Raw genomic sequence first — 13,339 nt, forward strand, 5'->3', positions numbered from 1 at the left:
CTTACTGAGTTATATACTCATTCGGTGTGTTTATTTGTCACTTGTTTAGGTTCCTTTGATTCATTTTTGTGTGCTCGGGACCATCGTTGAGTCATCACACCACTTGCAACTTTTGGTATCTTCTTCCTAGTTGGTCTAAGAGAACATTTCGGCATGTATAGGCTATTATGTTTTGTTTGAACTTTGGTATGTAAAACTTTGGATAGCCATGCGAAAATGGCTTATATACGTTTTGAGCATAATGTTATAGTCATCTTGAATGTATATGTTCATTAAGAGGCATGGAAACTATGTAATAGGTAAAGTCTACCTTAAAAATGGATGCTGATAGCAGCAGTGATGTGGATGTGAAAAATCACTAAAAATAGTAGGAATGGAATTAAATAGTGAATAAATTATGTAATAGAACCTTGATGAATCTATTTTCATAGGAAAGTAACGAAATGATCATATGAACAGTATATTAGGAGATATTTAAGTTTTCGCGAAACAGGGCCAGGACGGTTTCTGGATTCCCTGTTCCGACTTTGGAAATTCATTATTAATTAACCAGAATAATTAGAAGTTTTTCCATATATGTACAGATTCCTTTTTGAGTCTAGTTTCTATAGAAACAAACGGAATCATTATTGAAGCCCTGTACAGGTAGATATCCAAGTCGTAATGCCTAAAGGTCAGTGTGGTCAAACCCTGAAACAGGGGAGACTTTAACTAATAAACAGTACTAATTGGCTTAACCAAAAATTCTAGAAAAAAATTTTTAGATGTATATATGAGTCTAGTGTCAGGAAAAATTTACGGAACTGGTTTTCGACTTTTGGAACTCGAGATATGATTTTTAAGGTGACAGTGACGCAGTTAGCCAGCTCGTCTGGAAATTTAAAATGGACTGTGCAATAAGTGATTTAAGTCTGCGAACCCCTCGTGTCTGACTCCGGCAACGGTCTCGGGTACGTGGTGTTACACATGATATGTGTCCTTAATATATGTAATGAATTATGAAAATTAAGGGTAACACAAAGGCTTGGAAAATAGCTAAGTGTTAGTCACACAAGCAGAGACATGGCCATATGTCTCAGCCGTGTGGAGGGCACGACCTAGCACACAAGCATGTGGCTTGGCCGTGTGGTTCATTTTGTGTGATGACTTCATAGTCAGAGAGTTACACGGCCTGAGGACATAGGCGTGTTGAAGACACACGGGCGTGTGGCTCCGCTTCATGGAAAAATTTTATAAATTTTCCCAAACCTTCCAAAGTTCCCGATTTAGTCCCTGATTACTTTCATAGCACGCTTAAGGCCTCGTAGGCCCAAATAAGAGACTTTAAGATAGAAATTAAAAAGTTTTAAAATTGAATGAAATTTTATGGCCCAGTTTGGATGATTTTTTGTGTTTAAGTTTGGTAATGCCTCGTATCCTGTCCCGGTGTTGGACATGGGTAGGGGGCATTACATCTAATGTCGTTTTGCTCCTCAATGTTAATTCTTTACAATGCTCCTTCCCAGGATTTCTCGAATTCTCTATATCAGTAGGCAAAGCACCTTGTGGACAGTTTCTGAGTTCAGTGGCAAGTTAACCCACTTGGTTTTCAAGGTTTTTTAATGTGGCTGCTTGGCTTTGGATTAAGACATCATTTTTTGCTATGTATGCCTTTAACAGGTTTCCCAAGCCATTGGATGGTTCAAGTTGAGGCTGTTTCTGAATTTTTTGGGTAAATACAGATGATTGGGTCACTCTTGGTTGTACATAAGTGTTACTACGCCCAGCTCCTTGCTTAATCCAAGAAAACTTAAGGTGGTTTCTCTAGGATGGGTTATAGAAATTGGTTGCAATTATTGTCTTCCTCGATTCTGGTTTTGGCTACCTATGTAATATATGGATTCTGGGTTTGATGGACATTCTTCGAACAAGTGTCCTTCCCCACAATAAACACATGCTACATTTTTGTATTGATTCGATGGCTTTGCTGCAAAATTGTTAAACCCATTACTGGTAAAAATTTTAAACATTGAGGAAATCGAAGATACTTGAGCTACAAGAGAAGTGAGTGCATCCACTTCATTTATTCTTGCAACTCGTCTTCCTAACGCTACTCTATTGGTTGGCCATTGATCATTATTGTTGGAAATTCTCTCAATAATTTCATAAGCGTCATTATAAGACTTGAAATGGAGAGCATCATTAGCAGAAGTGTCTACTGCCATTCTCGTGTGAGCATTGAAACCATTATAGAATGTCTCAAGTTGGATGCAATGTGAGATTCCATGATGAGGGCACTTCCATAGTAATTCTTTGTACCTTTCCATGCCTTATATTAGGACTCTTCATCCATTTTTTAGAAGGTAGTAATTTCATTCCGTAACTTAGCATTCTTGCTAGGCTGGAATACTTCATAAGGAATCTTTCTGCTAACTCTTGCCATGTAGTAATGGAATTTGGTGGCAATGAGTTCAAACAGGCTTGAGCACTGTCGCTTAACGAATATAGGAACAATTTTAATCGTAGTGCATCTTTGGGTACTTCGGCTAGCTTGAAAGAATCACTCATCTCCACAAACAGTCTTAAGTGAAGGTGAGGATCTTTGGTAGGCATTCCACTGAATTGGCCTACTGTCTGAAGCATTTGGAACATAACCAGCTTCAATTCAAATTGTTGAGTCTCGATTTCGGGTCTCCTAATACCCGAATTAAGCTCATGAAAACTGGCATGGCATATTGTCTTAGAGCTCTATCCCTATCATAAGCAATAAGGATAGGATTTTGAACTTGATTTGTTCTGTTTCCTTGATTCTGGTTTTTGAAGTTCATCACTTCGGTCCCTCTCTGAGATGTTTGTCTTCTTCGTTGTTGAAAACTTCTTTCAATCTCAGAATCTACAGAGAGTAAGTCAATAATTCGATCGATACTCATAAACACTTGAAACAATAACAGAAAATTAATTAAGTTCAAATTGAAGAGAAAAATAAACCAAAATGCAAAATTAACAATTTCACAAATAATGACTTTTTAAAAAGTTCCTGGCAATGGTGCCAAAAACTTGGAATGACGGAATTGTGCAAGTGTACACAATCATAACAATTAATAAAGTGAAAAATAAATGTCGAGTTATCATACCCATAGGGACTTTGCAAATAAATATTTATGAAATAAATACTTTAACAAGTTGGTGGTGAAATTTTGATAATTTGAAAAGGGGGTTAATTAAGATTAAAGCTTAAACTAAGTAAAATAAAGATAACAATTTCCAATGCACGATTTTGAAAACAAGTTTTAATCAATATGACATAAATGTGCTAGATCAATTGCATTCTTTAACTTAACATTATAAGAATCAAGTTCATGTTCTTACCAATTTAATTCTCGGCAACTCGGCAATTTGCTAACTTATGAACATACTTACCTACCAAAATCCATTTATCTCTTGACTATATCTCTATGTCAATTCAACTGATTAAACAAATTTTAATAAGCAAATGTGTTAATCCACATACATACTTACGAAATTAAAATATTCTCTTGTACATACCTCTATGTCAATTCAAACAATTAATTCAATTTTCATAAGCAAGTAAAAGATTAAATGAGGTAACAATATATCTCTATATTGAAACAATTTAATCACAAAATCTTGCAAGTTGTGCAAGGCTAATGTGTTGTTTAATGTCGTTGCTAATTTTAATTCACTTAAGTAATTAATTCAGTTGTTACTTTACAATTTAAATGCAAGTATAACATAAACATGATTTTATATAATTAAACAAATCAACAAGACATATAACAAAACAAACATGATTTTTAATAAATTAAACAATAGAATGCAATCAATCTAACACTAATTAAATTTAAAGCCATTTTATTTAAATCAAGAGTAACAAAACAATGAATATTTATCATAATCGAATCAAGAAAATAAAAGAGTCGGGAACTAGAAACAAATTCAATGTCTCTTTGAGGTCACTAGTGTGCTTCTCTTCTTCTTTGCTCCTTCTATCAATTCGAGGCCTCTACGAACACTTGAGTGTTGCTACTCCAAGTCAGAGCAAAACTCTTTCTCGAGAGGAGAAATTGACAAAGAAAGGGACAAGGAAGAAAATGGAAAACAAACGGAGAAAGGTGAGTGAAGAAAGAATATGTAGTGAATGACTTGAGTTGAGTAGAATGATTAAATGAGTAGCAAAGGGTGTATTTATAGGTGAGATTGGCTGCTAATTTGAGCAAAGAAATATCAGCCACTAACTCCCTCATGGCCGACCACCACTCATGCATTTGTTGATGATTCAAACTTGCTATATTTGGCTAGGGGAAAATCTACAAAAGCATAATAAGTGGAAGGGTTTGAATGTGATTTCAAGGAGACTTCAAGGGCTGATTTGCAAGTCAATAAGTCAGCTAATTTGAGCTTATTGGGTCACCATTTTGGATGGGTTTGGGCAGCCCAATTGCTCATTTGGATCATTCTTTCGTATTAGCACAATTAGGCCTCCTTTCCATAACATAATCAATAATAATTATTTAACCCAAAATAAATTGGATTAAAATTAAAATTAATTATATTATGTATTAATATTCATAATTTGTATCGTCCTAGGCTAAAAAATTAATTTTCCTCAACGCTTCAGAAATCACTTCACGATTTGAGCTTTTAGCAGTGTTTGTTGAGCCAATCTTTATCCTTTGTTCAAATCTGTCGAAAATAAATCAAAATTTATTAAAATTTTGTTATAAAATTAATTAAAATTAAATATATTAATAATTTAGGTACAATGTAAGTATTTTATAATTATATTATACTTTTCAACAAGAATTACTACGAAACTGCATGAATTTAAGTTAAAAAGGGCATAAAAAAGTCTATATATTTTTATGTTTCCAAGGATCAACAGAGTAGATCTTATCCTGAAGGATCTAGTGAGTTCTTTTTTATTTCCTTGGGGTTTTGAAACTCTATGATATGGAGTGGTATAAGGTAAGTTGTCTTTACTTGTGACAGCCCTAATTTGGCCCTAGTCGGAAAGTGGTTTCGGGATCACAAAATCGAGTCACAAAAATAATTAAATGTTATATTCTGTGTTTATTATATGTGAAAGTGAATGTGTGAAAATTTCATGCTTTGATTTTGTCATTTGAGAGTAAAATTATGAAATAGGACCTATGTGAAAATTTCTGAAAATGCTATAGGCCAAATTGTAGTGGACAAATAATTTGTAGTGTAAAATAGGAGGATTTGCATGTCAAACCTCCCATTTTACACAATGTGGCCAACCATCATGTTGGTGGTAGACAACATGTGCAAATTTTTTTATTGAAATTATGGCATGAGTATGGCACAAATATTATATGCCATTTTGTGTCATAAATTGTTGGGAAATTAGAATAATAAGAGCAACAAAAGGAAGTGAAGGAAAAGTTTTGTCCATCCTTGTTCATGGTAGCCGAAAATGGAAGAGAAAGGAGAGGAAAAGAGCTCTTGAATGTTCGGTCACTTGGGGAAGAAAATCCAAGGTAAGTTCATGGTGCTTTGCTTCTATTTTGATGTTCATGGGTTTTTCTTGTTTCTACCTTAACCCATGAAGCATATTTTTGATATTTGGTTGTATTGTGAGCATTCGGTCATGAATGGAAATGAGAGAAATGGTTTTTGTTTCATGTTCTTTTGATGAGAAATGGAGAATAGATGAAGTTGAGCCAAGCAAATGAGCATGCATGTGCCTTAGATGCTAAGGGGAAAAATCGGCTAACATGTTGTGTGTATTATGGCCGAATGTGAACTTGGATAATATTGAATAATGTTGTGCTTTAAAATGATGAAAGGAAGATTATGCTTAAGTGAAGTTATAGGTATGTGATGATTGATTTGTGATATGCATGTTTAAATAACATGCATGCAAGGTATGTGTGAAAGAGTGAATTGGTAATAAATCTGCTTGGGACAGCAGCAGTAACGTGATTTTGGAAAATCACCATAAATTGTGGGAGATGAGTTAGAAGCTGAATAAATCATGTAATTAAATCTTAATGAGTCTAGTTTCTTATAAAAGAAACCGTGTAAGCAAAATAATTGCCGATGATGAGATATTTGAAGTGATGTGGGATAGGGTCAGAATGACTTCTAGATCCTCTGTTCTGTTTTTATAAAATCATTATAAATTGTAAAAAAATGGTTATAAGATGAATTTTATATGCTTAGATTCATTAATGAGTCTAGTTTCAAATAAAATAAACAAGAACATATTTTTAATTTTGTACAATGAGAAATTTGATTCGTAGTGAAGAGTGGTCAGATTAGTCAAACAGTGAAATAAGGGAAATTTTAATAAAAATCTGGTATTGATTGGCCAAACCAAAAATCCTGAAAATTTTATGGATAAAATATATATGGGTCTATTTTCAGAGAAAATTAACGGAACTTGATTTGGAATTTTGTAGCTCCAGTTATAAATGATTTAGTGACTGTTGCTCAGGAAGACAGCTTGCAGTTAAATTATGATTATGTGGTAAACATTGACAAAAATTTGTTAATGAGTTGCTTATTGATTTCTTATAAGCTTACTATGATCAGTAGGTGTGAAATTTGAATATATATATATATATATTATATTTTGAAAGTGATGCTTGAATAGTCGAATAATGACTAGTTTAAAATCTTTAAATTTTAAGCTCAAGAGCATAGAGGAGCAAATTCGGATAAGAGAAAAGAGAAAGTAATCGAATAGCCGTTGTAATCATTCGGCAACATTCAAGGTAAGTTCTTAAGTGTTTAAGCTTGATTCCTTTTTATATACCCAAGATTTAAATTAATATGGTAAAGGGAATGTAAATTTTATTTAGTTAATGTGCCGAATATGTAATGATTTAAGGCTATAAGCCGATTATGGCTATTATGCTTAAGTTGAATTGGATTTGGAAATTTTATGCACTAAATGAGTGTTACAATGAATAAACTATGTCGTATATGTGCTGATGGAGATATCACGATTTGTGATTATTAAATACCTAAAGGAAACCATGATGTGTATAAAATTATTATTATTAGTCCTTTGTGATAGCCGAATATGGCTTGGCACTAAAGTGATTAAATGTGAACTTCGATGAGGTAAACCATTAAAAGTGTGGTGCTATAAGACTATGGGCTAATACGATATGTGGATTCGTTCCGTAAAGTAAAGTATTCAGGTATGCGATATGTACTTAGGCATGTTAAATCGATTGGAATTGAATCATGAATGTGAATTGAGAAGCATAGGTAAAAATGCCTATGACATTTATGTGAGTAAGGGTAAACCATCGTAAATTATCGATAAGGATGGGCTATGTGCGGAACCATCTTATAATTGCTAATTTAAAAGGTTGTGTGCGAATCAGTGAGCAATATGTATATATTAGATGAATCGTGACCTTTTGGTTCTACTTGAACTAAGTTGCACGATAAATAATTTATGCATATGACTTATAGTCGAATAGTCACTATGGGTTAAGTTTGAATGGTGAAATGGAAATGTGATATGTTGAATGAGATGTGTTAATATATAATTAAATATGCATGATATTTGATGTGTATCCGGGCTTAAAGACCCGCAGCTTCGTCTTTGGTAAAATATCCGGTTAAATCCCACGAGCTTCGTCTTTGGTATTATGTCCGGATAAATCCATGAGCCTAGTCTTTGGTATTATACTAAGCCTTCGTGCCTAGCGAGCTTCGTCGTGCTTGATGTGTATTTGGGCCTTCGTGCCTAGCGAGCTTCAGATCGGTGATGTGTATTCGCCTTCGTGCCTAGCGAGCTTCGTCTTGGGTGATGTGTATTCGACGCCGTGCCTAGCAAAGCGTAATGCTTGGGTGAAATGATATGTTATGTGAATTCGTGTTCCTTGTAAGATAAGGGTTTAGCTGAATGTTAAAGAGGAAATGATAGTGTATTGTATCATGCTTATATGGCCTAATGGCAAGTATAACATGTTGGTAAATATGCAATGTGCTTTTATAATCGAATGATAAGTTTGAAATGAATGTGAGTGAAATGCTATGCATAAGCTATCAAATGTTAAGTGTGAAAATGAGATGAAAGAAAAGTGTTTGAGATGTATAATTATATATACGTTCGAATGATGTTAGTACTCAATTGATATGAATATGTTATATGGAACTTGTTGAATTGATTATTCGGGCCTTTGAGCTTAGCAGACTATAATGTCGGTAAGATACTATTCGGGCTTTCGAGCCTAGCAGGCTATAAAGCCGGTGAAATGATATCGGGCCTCGAGCCTAGCAGGCGAAATGCCGGTGATTTGAGAAAAGCCTATGACTATGGTACCCCATGCTAGATTGTCAAATGAATACATTTAATACATAAAGTGGGCCAGGTACGCAGTATGTACTCATATGTGAGTTTGATTTGAAGTGAATCATAAGGGAGTAATGTGATACGTACGTGAATAAATGTTAAAACTATACCTATGATCATGATACACCTGGTCAGGGTGTGAAAGTATGTGAGGGTATTTGATAAAAATATGTTATATGAATTCAAATTAAGTGTGATAAGAATGCTGAACGTGCATTATGTGCTTGTGTATATTCAGCCAGAGGGCAATATCCCTAGAATTTGGCCTCTTAAGAAATTAAATAATCGAAGTATAATTGCGTTTATTTGTTTGCATTGCTTAAAACTTACTAAGCTTATGAAAGCTTACTCCGTTGTTACATTTCTCTATTTTATAGATTGTTGACTTCAGTTACCTCCTCGGGTTGGAGTTCGCCGGAGATATTATCACACTGTCGAGCTCACGTTATCGGTGTAAGTAAATCCTAGTATTTCGAGTCTATGGCATGTATAGGGTTTTAATGTTTTGGACCTCGTAAGCTCATATATGGGATAGATTGCATGTGAAAAGAAAATTTTTAAATTGATTGAAAATTTTCAGCATGGTTTTTGTGTGATTGACTGAGTTTAAGTCGGGTAACACCTCGAACCCTATTCCGGTGAGGGATACGGGGGAGGGGTGTTACATTACTGAAGATCTGCCAATATGATGTGTATTAACATATGTGTAACAAGTCAATGTTGTATGTATGAACATGGCCATGGTCAAAGTAAATATCTACCTTGTGTGTGAGCCCAATATCGAACCATTTGTGATATGTGAAAATGCGGAAGAAGCTTTATTTTTTATGCCTCTAGTAAGGTAGCTTTATTGTAAACTGGACTGGCAAATCACGACTCGACCTTGCAGCAGAACACGTGTTAAATTTAACAATGAATATGAATATAAATATTGTCACATCCTAAAAATTAAGAGTTAGTAGAATCGAATTTGTGAACCGAGACAGAGTGGTGATGCCTTAATTTTTATATTATTTGTGCATTTTTAAGAAATAAATGAGGTATTGGTTTGTTGGTTAAATGTTAGTGAAACGTTCCTTGAAACCCAAGTTCAAATCATTTTTCTCACACCATTTTTATTATTTTGCAAATTTTGCATCAAACCTTAGTATTTGACACACATTGTTTTTAAAATAAATATTAAAAAATTATTTCAAGAATGAGGAAATAGCCTAGTGGTTAAAAGAAATATGAGAAAACAAGGAAATTAGATTAAGGTCCCAAGTTTTCTTCCCTTCTCTTTCAAAATAACTTAATTTTTGCTAAAATATCTCCTTCTCCTTATTTTGTGTCGTCCAAACCTTGAACACAAGGTATAAATACAATTTTTTCTTGTATTTTTCAGCCTTCAAGTAAATTTTTCCCTACCCTAGACGTTCACCCTCTTCCTCTCCTCTTTTCCCTTCAGTTTTCTTTCTTTCTTCTCTTGTATGCTGCAACGCAAGCCACCAAGATTCACCATAACTTTTCTTCTTTTTTGCAATGGGTTCTTACACCTTTCTTTTCCTCTTCTTGTTTTATTTATATCATAAAATTTCCAGCCTTAAATTTGAAATTTTAGTACTCAAGATCGAGCTCAATTGATGCCTCAAAAGAACTCCATTGTCGCCCCTATCTTCTTACTTGATTAAGTGTTTTTTTTTCTTATTGGTGGGTCTTTCAATAAAATACCCAATTTTATAGATCTAGAATTGGGGTTATTTTTAAAATATTTAATGGGTATTTTTCCAATCTTTAAAGTGATTTGAATTTTGGTTTTAAATTAGCCCTGATTTTGCCACCATTGGTAGTGGTCCACTGCGCCTAAAGGCACAAAAGAGGGTTGTTGTTTCTTTAAATTTTCCCATCTATTTATAGAAATATCTTGGGTTCTTGAATTGTTACTAATTAGCCTTTAATCATCTGTAATTTAGGAAAAATCAATCTTGATCAATTGGCGACTCAGATTTGAGAATTCGGGAAGCGTAAGTGTGGTTGATTATGGGCAAGTGTGTTGTTTTGGTTTAGATGATAGGTAAAATGTTAATTGATTGAATTATGATTTTAATCTTGGAATAGATACTAATTTTTTAGTATTTAAATGTGTTAGATGCTGACTTAAATGCCCCAAATCAACAGTGAAACCGATAGATGTTCATGCGTGCGATTCGCATCAAACCAATGTTAGAAACCTGACTAGTTCACGCATGCCGACTTAAATGTATGAGATGGTATGACATCTTGCATGTGAATTTGGGTGGGATTGTTATTGTTAATGATGGAGGAGTTCCATGGAGATTCAGCAGCATATTAAGTCCACATTTAGTCATAGTCAATGCACTACACCGGAGATTTTGCAATTTTATCACATTTATTCGTTAAATGGCATATTTTCTTCAATTATATTCATTCAGTGGTTTTACCAAATCGAGCTTTGCTCACCTTTGTTGGAGTTTTGCAAACAGGTTCTGGGGAACTCATGGTGTGTAGTAGATGATTTGGGTAGACAATTTTCATCACCCCATGCTTGTACACCGTTTGACGTCGATTTGGTAATGGCTATGTAATGATATGTAATTACAATGATGGTTTTGTATTGTTCTATTAATACTAATATGTTTCATTATGTTTGATTTTTATGTCTGTTTAAATAATTGTTTGACTCGCACTGAGCTTTCAGAAGCTTACTCCCTCATAGTGTTTTTCTTTTCAGGTAAACCTCGAACCTAAGATCAAACCCGATATATATAGAATCACCTTGGATCTCGGGCTATTTTTAACAAGTACTATTAAGTTTCTATTGGTTTGGTTTGTAATTTTTAATTGTTTATGGTATGTGGCTTGATAACTTTTCATTTGGGGATTTTTGCATGGATGGATTACTCAAGCATAATAACCGAAAAACGCATGATATCAGACTTAAAAAAAATTTGTCATTGGTCCCTAATTTTCGCTGCATTGCAAAGAAACCATTTTTGAAAAAATAATTGATAAGGCAACTAGATTTCCAAAATGAAATGAATAATGGTTTTTTTAAAATAACACTGTCAATAATAAAATGAGTCTTAAGTTCAGGTGACATAATAAATGAACATTTTTAAACTAACTCAAAGTAAAACTACTATTTTTTTCTAAATTGAGTTTATTTAAAGTCTTCAAAAGTAACGTAAGTTAGCTTGGCCATTTCGGTGGCTAATGTAGCCTTCTTAATCTAGCCATAACGTCTAGGCCAAGTTAGGGAGGTTACATTTAGTGGTATCAGAGTCAGGTTCAAAAATTCAACCTGAGATTTTAATGGGACTGCATTTATTCATTAAAAATAGAGAGGGTATTTTGGGAAAAACAAGCCACAGAGAATCTTTAAAATGATATTCTACAAAAAGGTCTGAGACTTCGGTGTTGGTTACTATAGAAAAGCTATTGTAATACCCCTAACCCGTGTGCAACGTCGGATTAGGGTTACGAGGTATTACCAGATAATACACATTAATCATATACATTTATACATTCATAATCAAAATCCATTCAACTCATTCACATTGTCCCTTATAAGGTCTTACGGGACCTTAAAACATGCTTAGAAGGAGTTCGGGACTGAATCAATAACATTTGCAAACTTTGGGAAACATCAAAATTTTTCAAACATTTAAGGGTCACACGCCTGTGTGAATAGGCCGTGTACCTCACACGGCTACCAGGCAAGCCCGTGTCCCAGGCCATGCGAAAACAGGGCATACATACTGACTTTCACCACACGGCCGAGGACACACCCGTGTGCCAAGCCGTGTGAAATCTAAGGGGGTTACTGACTTAGCCACACCACACGCTCATGTGTTAAACCTGTGTACCATACACGGCCAATAGACACACCCATGTGTCAAGGCCGTGTCAAAACTGTAGGGTATACTGGCTTAATTCGAAGGGTACCCTAGGGGACACACAGCCATGTAACATGACCGTGTGTCGCACACGGCTGAGACACATGCCCGTATGGACAAAAATAGATCATTTCAAAAACCAATTTGCCACCCTTTCCACAAGCACACATAGCAACCAAAATAGCACCATTTCAATACATCTTTAAGCAACCAAAAACATGCCAATTCATGCTCATATCATGCCATCTATTTACGACCATATCAACCACTCAATTCCATATTCAAAACATACCAAATCATTATGCCAATACCATCACTATTTACTTAATTTCCAAATGCATTAACTCATCAACTTATCCTCTATTTCAAGTCACTTAATACACCATATCATCATCTCAAATCAAACCACAATATGCGAACTTCCAAGCATTAGAAAATCAATTAACAACTATCCAAAATAACCAACACATAACCACACCAATTAAGCCAACTTATAAGGCATTATATACATCACATATATAACACTTACCAAACACAATTCAAGCCAACTTAAATGGCAATACATACTAACATTTACAAGCCAAATCTCATGGCTAATATTATAACTCAAAACATACCAATATGACACTAGCCTATACATGCCATATACCATATATACATAACTTTCAGAAGTACCCACGAGATGATCGATAGTGCGATGATGTTTCCTAACGATCCCTGAGTCCAAGCTAGCTTCAATAATCTATAAAACATGGAAAGAACACACAAAGTAAGCTTTAAAAGCATAGTAAGTCATATAAAAATAAAGCTATCATATGAAACTTTTCATATCAATTCAAATATGATAAACATAACTAATCACACATAAGTTCTCAAACCTTTCTCATTGATCACATATTCAATGTCTTAATCAAACTCATCATTTACTTCACTTCTCAATACTTGTATAAATCTCGTACGTACCTAAGTCACTTAGCTCATTACATAATCTTTCTCAACTTGACCTTGCCTGTTGAACCGTTCGGAATCATTAAGGATACTCGGCAAACATAGATAGCTCATACAATGCCATATCCCAGATATGGTCTTACATGTTATCACATAT

The 13,339-nt window shown here is 34.4% G+C and overlaps 1 non-coding gene across 1 annotated transcript; it reads left to right on the top strand.

Annotated features, from left to right (window-relative positions):
• Nucleotides 1-2,259: 2,259 nt before the first annotated feature.
• On the top strand, nt 2,260-2,364 carry LOC128294336 (small nucleolar RNA R71). The gene has a single exon (XR_008284648.1). It is a non-coding gene; the product is annotated as a small nucleolar RNA R71 (small nucleolar RNA).
• The last annotated feature ends 10,975 nt before the right edge of the window (nt 2,365-13,339 follow it).

Source organism: Gossypium arboreum, chromosome 6, assembly GCF_025698485.1.
Source record: "Gossypium arboreum isolate Shixiya-1 chromosome 6, ASM2569848v2, whole genome shotgun sequence".
Lineage (NCBI taxonomy): Eukaryota > Viridiplantae > Streptophyta > Magnoliopsida > Malvales > Malvaceae > Gossypium > Gossypium arboreum.